Raw genomic sequence first — 11,281 nt, 5'->3', positions numbered from 1 at the left:
CAAGAGCCTGCTGAAGGGCCGGGCCACGAATGTGGACAGGTCAGGAGCAGGAGAGAACTCGTTCCGAGTAGGGTCTCCGGGAAGTGGGGTGCGGAAAGGAGCACTGAAACCCGGCTGGCCAGCGTGCAGGGAAGGCTGTGGAGGGAGGAGACAAGAAATAGGACCTATAGGCCCTGGGCAGGGCCTAAACCTTCCTGGAAGACAGGCAGAAAGATCTAGATACGATCCTTTGGTGGGGAGACCATCCTAAGATGTCTGAGGGCAAATGCGGTATTGAAGGAGCTGCTGTCTCAGAATGGCAGGTCAAGGTGCAGGGCACCCTGGGCTGCCCGCTGCACAGAAAGGCCCCTTTTCTCCAAGAGCTCGTGGAAAGGAAGAGGAAATCACAACCCAGTGCGCAAAGGGAGAGAAGGGGTATCTCATGAGGCCCGAGAGTAGAGTAGTCCAGGGAGACTCTCTGGAGGAAGTGAGCTAAGTCTCAGAGACAACGTGGAAATTTGCCCTGTGTTCTACTGAACAACTCTTACTGTATCCAGGCCATTCCTTGATCTAGATCCTGGGAACACAGCAGTCCAATAAACAAGGAAACTGTCCTAAAAATTAAATTATATAATATGCTAGATCAATGCTACATGAGACAGTAGCACAAGGGATCAGAGGCTGTGTGTGTGCGTGCGTGTGTGCGTGTGCGTGCGTGCGTGTGTGTGCGTGCGTGTGCATGTGTGTGTGTGTGCATGTGTGTGTAGAGACAAAGCACGGTTCCAGAAACATCAAAGGCTTGCACCAAGCCATTGTGGAAGAGATGGAAAAGAGGGGTTGAATTCAAGGCATGTTTAAGATTAAAAAAGAAAAAAACAAGAGGTTAGCATGTGGAGTCTGAAAAAGAGGGAGAAATTCAGGACGATGCCTGGGTTCCACTTTAGGGAAGGGCTGGGAGCAAGGGGTGCCACCAACTCAAATTCCCCAAGAATATTTTTTTCACTCTTTCCCACTGAATCTTTTCCAAACAACTAGGACTACCCAAAGTTATAACTTAATCTTGCCATAACTCAATCTTGCCATATAACTCAATCTTGCCATAACTCCCACTGAAATGTAAAACACGAGAAACTTAAACAGCGATCAGTTTATATCTTCGTTCTTGGATCCTGAAAGTGGGGTCCCTGCGTGGGGGTGCAGGGTATCTGTGAACTCTCTGGTATGGAATGCATTTTTCTAGGGAAAAGGGCCTCTGCTTTCATCGTGTTCTGTAAGGGACGTAGGGCTCCATCTCTGTATGGATTAGGTGACTGACCCCAGGTTAAGAGAGTGGTCCCTAGACACTTGGGGGAAAAGCTGGCGCGGAAGAGTAGGAAACAGAAATTGCAAAAGGGTAAGGTGGAGGGAGATGCCAGAAGACCAGCCGTGAGCTCTTTGGTCCCCTGAAGAGAAGGACAGGACAGGATGATGGGCTGCTCTCTACTGCCTTCCCCTACTGTCTGGCCGGGGACACCTGGGAAAGAAAGCAAAGGGGTGCACCCTTCATTGAAGTCTCCCCACCAAAGTATATGTGGGCTGGGTATTAGGAAGGGCCGCACCCCACAAATCACCTCACTGGGAGGGGGAACAAAATGATTCAGCCCAGAGATGCTATGGGGAGGCGGGGGGCAGTGGCTGGTCAGACCCCGCTGGGAGAACTCCCCGGAGCAGGCTCTGAGCAGAGGGAAGGGACAAAGGTGGCAGGCAGCTGACTCCACCATGTCCTGCCAGGATCCGGGCAGCTCCAGAGTGAGAGCCTGGTGAGTTTTATTAAGACCTTAAAGACTCACTCAGCCCGGGAACCTCCGGTGGCCTGGTCTTATGTCACACTTATGCGGACCTTTGCCTCGGAGCCCCTTACCTTCTGGGGGTCTTGGGCGGCAGGGAGGAGGGTCTCCTTCCCGCCCATCCTAGGAGTTAAGTGGAGAGTGGAGGGTGCACCGGACGGTGGGGGTAACCTGACCATACAGGCTGGAAGTCCTGCAACCAATGCTAGTAGGGGTGTTGAATGTCAGGAACAGGGACGGTCCTGGTCGCCAGACCTGCCACCTCGCCCCAATCACTCAGGTTGGAAATCCCCGCTCCGCTCAAATACTCCTCCTCCGGGGGGTCCTCTTGGTCCCTGGAATTAGTCCCTTGCCTGGATACTGGACCTACTCGTTGCTCCAGGAGGATGGGCAGGTGCAGGTGTTCACCTAGGAATCTCAGGGCTCATTCATTGTCCCAAACCAGGAAACTCCACCGCCTATCTTCAAAGCTGTGCGCCAGAGCACTGGGTGCGAGGACGGCGAGCGCCAGCGGGAAGAGGCGAAACCCCAGGTTACGCACTGACCCCGAGACGGTGACCACAAGGAGCGGGAACCCGGGCGCTCAGGGTCGTCCTGGAGGGCTGCACGGGATGCGGACCAGGCCAAGACCACACCCTCCTACTTCCCCGACGTTATTTCCTGGGAGGAGTCGGAGCTCGCGGGCGGGAGCGGAGATTCCCACACACGGCTCAGGAGTCGCGGGCGTCGGGGCGCGTAGTCCCAGCGCGCGCGACAGGTCGGCTCCGCCGCCAGTCGTGGTCCTAGGACCGCAGCCGGCCTGGTACGACCTCTAAAGGCGTCCGCGACCATATCCTCACGTCGGCTCGTTGGTCTAGGGGTATGATTCTCGCTTCGGGTGCGAGAGGTCCCGGGTTCAAATCCCGGACGAGCCCGGCTTCCGTTTTGGCGGAGACCGGAGCGCCCAGAGGCGAGGATGGACGGAACGGCCGGCGCGGCACGCAGACCTCGCTACGAACTCCGCGCGGCTGGCCGAGAGCCTGGAGCCGATGCGGTTCGCTGGGAGGTCTTTTGTTCCGAGCGCACAGCCCGGTGGCCGGAGGGAGCTCGCTACGTGCCGCCGGGACCGGGGAGCCGGACAGGAGGGCGCGGAAGCGTGCGGACGTGAGGCCGGCGCCTCGCGTTTCCCGCCCCGCTTCTTCGCGCGCCGCGCGTGTCCCCGGCAGGCCGGCTGGGGTTGCGGATGACGGCGAGCAGAACGCGGCGGGACTTGTCACAGGCCGGTCTCCGCATCTCCGGGTCGCTCAGGGCCGGTCTAGGGCGTGCGCGGGTCTCAGGCGGGCCCTTCCCGGGGCTCGGAGAGATGGAAGCCCGGTCGGAGCGCGGTCAGAGACATAAGATGCTCGAGCTGGAGAGCAACCCGATCAGCTCCTTCCTCGTTAGTATAGTGGTGAGTATCCCCGCCTGTCACGCGGGAGACCGGGGTTCGATTCCCCGACGGGGAGTAGCGTGATTCTTTTTTGCTATTTTTTTTCAGCCTGCTCACAGCAAGGTTCCCCGGCCTGGACGTGGGGTGGACAGATCCCTTAGAAACAAAGAGGCAAGGGAAGGGGGAAGTAAAGGGTAGTTGGTCCTGACTCTCGGACTCACCGAGTTTGTGTTTCGCCTTGGGCACCTTGCGTGGTAATTGTGCGGATGAATGAGCCCTTTGTCCCCTCGGGTCAAGGAATGTGCTGACGAGATGCGTCCGCGGGCGTAGACCGAGGCGCACGGCCGGAAGGACCGCACCGAGCCGTCGCCGCGCTCCCTCCGCGACTCGGTCGCGCGCTTGCGGGATCGGCTGGGCGTCAGACCTCGGTGCTGATTGTGCTTCGCCAACGGGGGTCCCCGCAGAGGGGCGATCTCGGAACAAGGGAAAAGATTTTAAAACATAATAATAAATCTAAAAATAAACGAAAATAAAGAGCCTTGCGTTGGCCGGGAATCGAACCCGGGTCAACTGCTTGGAAGGCAGCTATGCTCACCACTATACCACCAACGCCCGCTGAAAGGAGCAGTTCCTGACGCTGTATTTCAATACCTGCGCGGTGCGTGGCCTGGGGAACGTGACTTCCGGGGAGCTGCGGGTGGACGTGGACGACGTGACCCCCGTCACCCCGCGAGAGACTGCGCTTGACCGCACGCAGCTGACACAGGGGAAAGCGAGGTTCAGGTGACCTGAGTGAAGGGGCTTTCTGGGTCACTGGCAGAGCCAGAGATACATCGAAGCTTTGTCGGGATGGGGGGGAGGGGGAGGGGGCGGCGGCCGGGACGGCAGCGACACCGCGATGGCTTCATCATTCCCTAAAAATAAGTCCCGAACACCAGTCGCTTCTGTGCGGAGCGAGCTCCGTGTGTCCCAGAGCTAAAGAGCTGACCTTCGCACCAAGTGCGCCGAAGCCCAGTTTCACCTACGGAGGGAGGGTTGTTCCCAGATGTCCACGTGCGGCTCCAAGAGCAACTCAGCCGATACTTAAGGGAGGGTCCGGAGGGCCTAGCTCCGCCCCTTGTCGCTAACGATCGATCTGTTCACGAGGTCCGGCCAGCCGCGGGTTTGGGAAGGCCTCGTGGCGCAACGGTAGCGCGTCTGACTCCAGATCAGAAGGTTGCGTGTTCAAATCACGTCGGGGTCATTGAAGCTTGCCATTTTCGATACCAGGGGCTGCGTTGATACTTTTCGGGTAAAAGTCCTCGTCTCTATAATAGGAAAAAAAAAAAAACCACCTCAGTGCCTCTTTTTTTTTTTTCTTTCCCCAAAGTATATGAATCTTCTCCTAATATACAAATTTAGGAATGTCTCCCCCCCCCAAATTTAGGAATTTATTTTGCATCTTGACTGTTTCAGTCAAATCAACCAACAGTGACATCTTTAATCTCATGGATATTTTAGGAATCGTAGGGCAAATCGTTCACTAACGGCTCCGAGTTCTTGCTCAGAACATGTCTCTGGAGCAATAAAGATTCTATATTGGAAGGAGAGTAGCAAAAACTGATCATTATTATACGTAGCAATTAATTAAATGCAAATGTTCTCCAGACTTTTTCAAATGTCACTAGAAGCCTGGAGCCAAGTGCATTTTTGCTGCTTCCGGCCTATTGGGTAGGGGGCGGGGGCAACAAACAAATACAGGCCGGCCACTCCGTAGGCCTTGTCCACCCGAGCGAGAGATTTCTTCCTGGACATCTCTTTCCTAACAGTGCCTCTGTTCGAGGGCACCTGGCCTAGGCTGCAGAGCTGTCGGCTTTCTGTCGGATCCGTCACTGGTCACGTGTGCCCAGACCGAGGCAGACAATCCGCACTCCCTTGCACAGACTGTGCGTGCCCCAATTGGGAATTGTTGATGACTTAGGGAGGTGACAGCTGCCCGGGAGCTCTGACCACGTGACTCGGAAGGTATATGATGAGCACAGCCCGCAGCCCAGCTTCCCCATCAAGGCCCACCCTAAGCAGAGCACCTTTTAGGAGATACTCTGTCAAATAAATAAAATATTTTAAAAATAATAATTAATTGATTAATTATAGTGTGACAAAGGAAGCTAAATGATGTGGAGGAGAGAATTAGAACCTCTGATTACGTCAAAAAGGAATTTTTAAAAGAAGACAATAGAAAATAGTCCAGAAACTGTATACATAGACTTAGTTCTTAAAATTTTACCCTGGAGCTTTACCTGTATGCCTTTTACTTCACCAAAAAAGAAAAAAAAATAGGGCAAAGTTTTTTGTGTTTTTGTTGTTGTTGTTTTTGTTTTTTTGTTTTTTTATGTGTTAGATGTTTATTTATCAAGACAATTCCATAACCCAATATTCGTGCCTCATAGTTCAGGAACACAGGTCAGTGACAAACTTCAATTGAACTCAACCCAAAGAAATTCTTTACATTCCAAAATCACTTTGCACTCTGAAAGATACCAGCCCTCCTCATCTCCTCAAAATCTTTCATGGAATCGTAGTGTCGGTAGAAATCTGCATATGCCTTCTTTCTTGGTTCGGCCACAGCAAACTTATAGAAAGCTGCAACCCCCAGGGATACAACGAAGGCTCCAAAAACGTGAAATCGCAGACGCTTGGCCAGAAGGCCTCGCATCTGAGGTTTTGTCAAAGCACTGGAAGTCATGGTAGTTATTCTCCTCTACGCCAACCTCAAACCTAACCTCCTTCCTAACTGATAATGAAATGGACGTCTAGGGCAAAGTTTATTAAGAGTTAATTAATTGGGGGTGCCTGGGTGGCTCAGTGGGTTAAGCCTCTGCCTTTGGCTCAGGTTGTGATCTCAGGGTCATCTGATCGAGCCCCTCCTAGGGCTCTCTGCTCAGCAGGGAGCCTGCTTCTCCCCCACCCCACCCGCCCCACCTCCCGCCTGCCTCTCTGCCTACTTGTGATCTCTGTCTGTCAAATAAATAAATAAAATCTTTAAAAAAAAAAAAAGAGTTAATTAATTGAATAGTAGTTACACAAGTGCTTTTAAAAAGTATTCTTGATATTTGAAATATTTCATCACTTCTCGTGGTAAGATACACTTAAGGTACAATTTACTATTTTAACCATTTTAATGTGCATAATGCAGGGATCTGTAGTGTACTCACACATTTGTGCACCAGTCACCATGATTTGATTCCAGAACATTCTCATCGCTCTGAAAACCTCGTAGCCAGCCGCTGGCAGTCACTCCCCACCTCAACCCCGATCCTTGGGAATATTGGCCAGGCTCCCCGCCCCACCCCACCCCCACAACCAGCCCCTTCCAGACCCTCCTGACTCTACTCCTCATTCCTGAAACAGGCTCACTGGAGGATGATGAGAATTCTTGTCCTGAAACTTCTTTGGGGGATATCCCATTATCAGAAATTAAAGAGACTAACATCTGTGCCTCCCAAACATTATACTATCCTAACCATCCTGCCCTGACCTTTGAGTAAGAATCCAATTCTAACCCTTCCTAGTCTTGGCAAAATTCAGCCCTAGCAAGAACAGTGGCAATTCCCCCCTTCATGGCACCTCAAGAATCACTGGGGTTAACAACAGAGATTTTGTTCATGAACTTCAACAGGCAGCTGATGGTTGCCTAGCGGATAAACAGATAGCTTTTGTTTTGTTTTGTTTATGAATAATGCAAATCCCGATCGCATGCTGGCACATCAAATATTCCTGAAAGGCCAAATAGCTTCAGGCATAATGGGCAAGTGGGAATTTAAGGACTACGGACTACGGGGGCAAGGACAGAGCATTGGATCTATCAGGGTACGTCCTACCCATGCACTGTGTCCCCTGACAGATTCCAGAAAAATCACCCTTCGCTAAATCATGAGGAATAAAGTACTGGGCAGGTGATGGAATTTTTACAAAGCTTTTCATTAGCTGGTCTCTCCATGCCAAGTATGTTGATGAAGGCAAGGGAGTTGTCATGGGCTCCCTGACCTGGGGAAGCAGGGTTAGGTGGCTGACCCTAAGACACTTTACCAGTCTCCTTGGCAGTAGTCATGGGATGCATTTTTGGCCAGTGAGAAATCTCTTGGGTCCTTCTGGAAAGACTTCTGCTCATCCTGTTTAAGGGGGCAGAGACCGTTGGCAGCCATCTGGCAGTCCTAAGGGACATGTCAATAGAAGCACAGGAAGGACATTCTACATCTCCAACAAAACAACCACCTACCTGCTGACTTATTGCTAAGAGAAAACAGATCCCTATTGTTTGTGCCACTGCTGACTGTTTTCTGTAACTTTCAGCCAAAAGCATTACGCAGCGCTGGAGAAACCCATAAGGACTTCTTGGATTTACATTTGGCTGAATCATATGAAAATGGTGTTTTTGTAGATCAAGGGATTGGCTCTTAGTGGTTTCACATCTTTCACTCACACTCTATAGCTAAGAACCCTCTAGGTCTGTAGGTGTGTGTCAGTTAGTACACTTTTGACGGTGAATAACGAAACTCTTGAGTCAACGCATTAGGGAAGAGACCTACAGGTCCCTATAAGGAAAGTGCAAAATGGGCATTGAGAGGCTGAACGACACCATCAAGATCTTGGGTTCTTCGCAGACCTTCTACAAAGCTAGCTTCCTTTTCAGGCTGCTCCCTTCTGGAGCACGACCAGCAGCAGCAAGGTGGGCTTTGTGGAGAAAAGGAGTTTCTGCCCAGCATTCTGGAAAAGAATCATAAAGTTCCCATTCACTGGGTCGCTTGGGTCACAAGCTGATCCCTGAACCAATGACCAAGAACCGGGAGTAAAAGATGTTGACTCATGTCAATCAATCAGCATCCGATCCCAGACCTGTGCAAGAAACTTCTAGGTGCCTTCTCGAAGTGTGAATGGCCAGAGAATAAACACTAGCTAGACAACCACACTGTCCACTACAACAGGTCTCCATCAAGTTAGGGATTGGGAGTTGGCAAAAACAGAAACGGACTACAATGGAAACTGACTACCCAGAAGTGGGGGGCGGGGCAGGTGGTTCCCTAAAGCCAAGTTCAGGTGTTGAAGAAAGAGGAAGGGTGCTGGACACGTGACACTTACAAATACCCACTCCTTGTTCCATAGGAGGCCCCCAGATGTACTTATTAACCCAATTATGACATCTGTGTTTGGAAAGAGCAGAGAGGAAGGGAGTGTGGGGAGAAGGAGAAGAGTTAGGGTCCATCCAAACAATGCAGCCACCATGGGGAGACCTGCATAGAAAGGTCCGCTGGTGGAAAATTCCTGCTACAGATGTGAGGGCAAGACTTTAAAGGATAAAATAGTAATGACTCAAAAATAAACCCATGCAGACAATGGAACAGAATAAAGAGGCCGGAAATATGGAGATCCAAGTATCTACTATCACAATATATCAGGAGTAGTGTGCTGTTTTTAAAGATTTTATATATATATTTGAGAGAGAAAATGAGCAGAGGAGGGGCAGATATCTTTTTGAATCTTGCTTTCCTTTGGATAATTGCTCAGAAGTGAAATTGCTGGGTCCTATAGTAGTTCTGCCTTTAAGCTTTGTTTTTTGGGTTTTGTTTTGTTTTGTTTTTTGGGTTTTTTTTTTTTAAGATTTTATTTATTTATCAGAGAGGTGGGGGGAGAGAGCGAGCACAGGCAGACAGAATGGCAAGCAGAGGCAGAGGGAGAAGCAGGCTCCCTGCCGAGCAAGGAGCCCGATGTGGGACTCGATCCCAGGACGCTGGGATCATGACCTGAGCCGAAGGCAGCTGCCCAACCAACTGAGCCACCCAGGTGTCCCTGGGTTTTTTTGTTTTGTTTTGTTTTTTTGTCTTTAAGTTTTTGATGACCCTCCATACTGTTTTCCATGCTGGCCACACCAGTTTGCATTCCCACCAGTGCACGAGGGCTCCCTTCTCTCTACTTCTTCTTTTTTTTTTTTTTTTTAAATTTCTTTTCAGTGTTCCAGAATTCGTTGTTTATGCACCACACCCAGTGCTCCACGCAATACATACCCTCCACAGTACCCACCACCAGGCTCACCCAACCTCCCATCCCCCGCCAAAATCCTCAGTTTGTTTCTCAGAGTCCACAGTCTCTCATAGTTCGTCTCCCCCTCCAATTTCCCCCAACTCTCTTCTCCTCTCCATCTCCTCATGTCTTCCGTGTTATTCCTTATGCTCCCCAAATAAGTGAGACCATATGATAATTGACTCTCTCTGCTTGACTTATTTCACTCAGCATACTCTCCTCCAGTCCCATCCATGTTGTTACAAAAGTTGGGTATTCAACCTTTCTGATGGAGGCATCATACTTCAAAACTGAATCAGGAAGAAATAGGCAACCCAAATAGACTGATATCTAGTAACGATATTGAAGCAGTGATCAAAAGCGTCCCCCAAAACAAGAGCCCAGAACTGGACGGATTCCCTGGAGAATTCTACAAAACATTAAAAGAAGAATTAATACCTATTTTCCTGAAGCTGTTTCAAAAAATTGAAGCAGAAGGAAAACTTCCAGACTCTTTCTATGAAGCCAGCATTACCCTGATCCCCAAAACAGGCAAAGACCCCACCAAAAAGGAGAGTTTCAGACCCATATCCCTGATGAGTATGGATGCCAAGATTCTCAACAAGATCCTAATTAATCCGATCAAACAGTACATTAAAAAGATTATCCACCATGACCAGGTGGGATATATCCATGGGATGCAGGGGTGGTTCAATATTCACAAATCAATCAGTGTGATAGAACAAATCAATAAGAGAAGAGAGAAAAACCACATGGTCCTCTCAATTGATGCAGAAAAAGCATTTGACAAGATTTGGCATCCGTTCCTGATTAAAACGTTTTAAAGTATAGGGATAGAGGGAACATTCCTCAACTTCGTAAAATCTATCTATGAGAAACACACAAAGAATATCAACCTCAATGGGAGAAAACCTGACACCCGTCTCTCTACTTCTTGACCCAAACTTGGTTTTTCTTTCTTTCTTCTTCCCCCGCCCCGAAATTGGTTTTTCTTGTCTTTTTGATGACAACCATTCTAACAGGTGTGAGGCTGAATCTCATTGTGGTTTTGATTTGCATTTCCCTAATGATTAATGATGGTAAGCATCTTTCATGTACTTGTTGGTCATCTGTAGGTCTTCTCTGGAAAAATGTCTATTCCGATCTTCAGCCCATTTTTAAAAAGATTTTATTTATGTATTTTTTATTTGACAGACAGAGATCACATGTAGGCAGAGAGGCAAGCGGCCTGGGGGTTGGGGGACAGGCTCCCTGATGAGCAGAGAGCCCCATGCCGGTCGGGATCCTAGGATGCTGGGATCATGACCTGAGTGGAAGGGAGAGGCTTAACCCACTGAGCCACCCGGGCGCCCCCCATTTTAAATCACATTGTTTGGGTTTTTGTTTGTTTTTTTTTGCCATTAAGTCCTATGAGTTCATTAGCTATTTTGGATATTACCCCTTATCAGGTACATAATTTGCAAATATTTTCTCCCATTCACTAGATTGCCTTTTCATATTGTTGAGTTTTCTTGGCGGTGTAGAAGCTTTTAGTTGGATGCAGCCCCACTTGTTTGTCTGACTTTTGCTTTTGGTGTCAGATTAAAAAAGAAAGAAAAGAAAATTGCCAAGACCTATGTCAAGGAGTCTACAGCCTGAGTGTTTTTCCAGGAGTTTTATGGTTTCAGGTCTTAGGTCCAAGTCTTTAACCCATTTTGAGTTAATTCGTGTGTGTAGTGTAAGAGCGGCCCAGTTTCCCTCTTTTGCAGGTGGATGTGCAATTTTCCTAGCACCGTTTTTGAAGGGACCACCTTCTTCCCACCCTTTCCCATTACGTATTCTTGGCTCGACTTCCAGAAGCTGACTGACCACGTGCTGGTCCACGGGACCGTTTTTAAGTCAATCCCGGCTGTTTCAATGACTGCACCTTTGTGATGCAGTCCGAGCCCAGAAAAACCAGAAAGCGTAAACCTGTGGCTCTGTTCTTTCTCAAGATCGCTCTGGCTCTTTGCGTCCTTTGGCGGTTCCAGAC

At 49.6% G+C, this 11,281-nt stretch overlaps 1 long non-coding RNA gene and 4 other non-coding genes across 5 annotated transcripts; 4 read left to right on the top strand and 1 right to left on the bottom strand.

Annotated features, from left to right (window-relative positions):
• The first annotated feature begins 2,487 nt into the window (after nt 1–2,487).
• LOC116577289 lies at nt 2,488–4,535 on the top strand. The gene is made up of 2 exons (XR_004280480.1): nt 2,488–3,234; nt 3,511–4,535. It is a non-coding gene; the product is annotated as an uncharacterized LOC116577289 (long non-coding RNA).
• Nucleotides 2,648–2,719, top strand: TRNAP-CGG. The gene has a single exon. It is a non-coding gene; the product is annotated as a tRNA-Pro (tRNA).
• Nucleotides 3,218–3,289, top strand: TRNAD-GUC. Its single transcript has one exon. It is a non-coding gene; the product is annotated as a tRNA-Asp (tRNA).
• On the bottom strand, nt 3,754–3,825 carry TRNAG-UCC. Its single transcript has one exon. It is a non-coding gene; the product is annotated as a tRNA-Gly (tRNA).
• Nucleotides 4,385–4,456, top strand: TRNAW-CCA. Its single transcript has one exon. It is a non-coding gene; the product is annotated as a tRNA-Trp (tRNA).
• Nucleotides 4,536–11,281: the final 6,746 nt, after the last annotated feature.

The sequence above is a fragment of the Mustela erminea genome, chromosome 18 (genome assembly GCF_009829155.1).
Source record: "Mustela erminea isolate mMusErm1 chromosome 18, mMusErm1.Pri, whole genome shotgun sequence".
Classification (NCBI taxonomy): Eukaryota; Metazoa; Chordata; class Mammalia; order Carnivora; family Mustelidae; genus Mustela; species Mustela erminea.
Note: the sequence above shows the minus strand (reverse complement) of the source record. Positions and strands in the feature narration are given on the sequence as shown.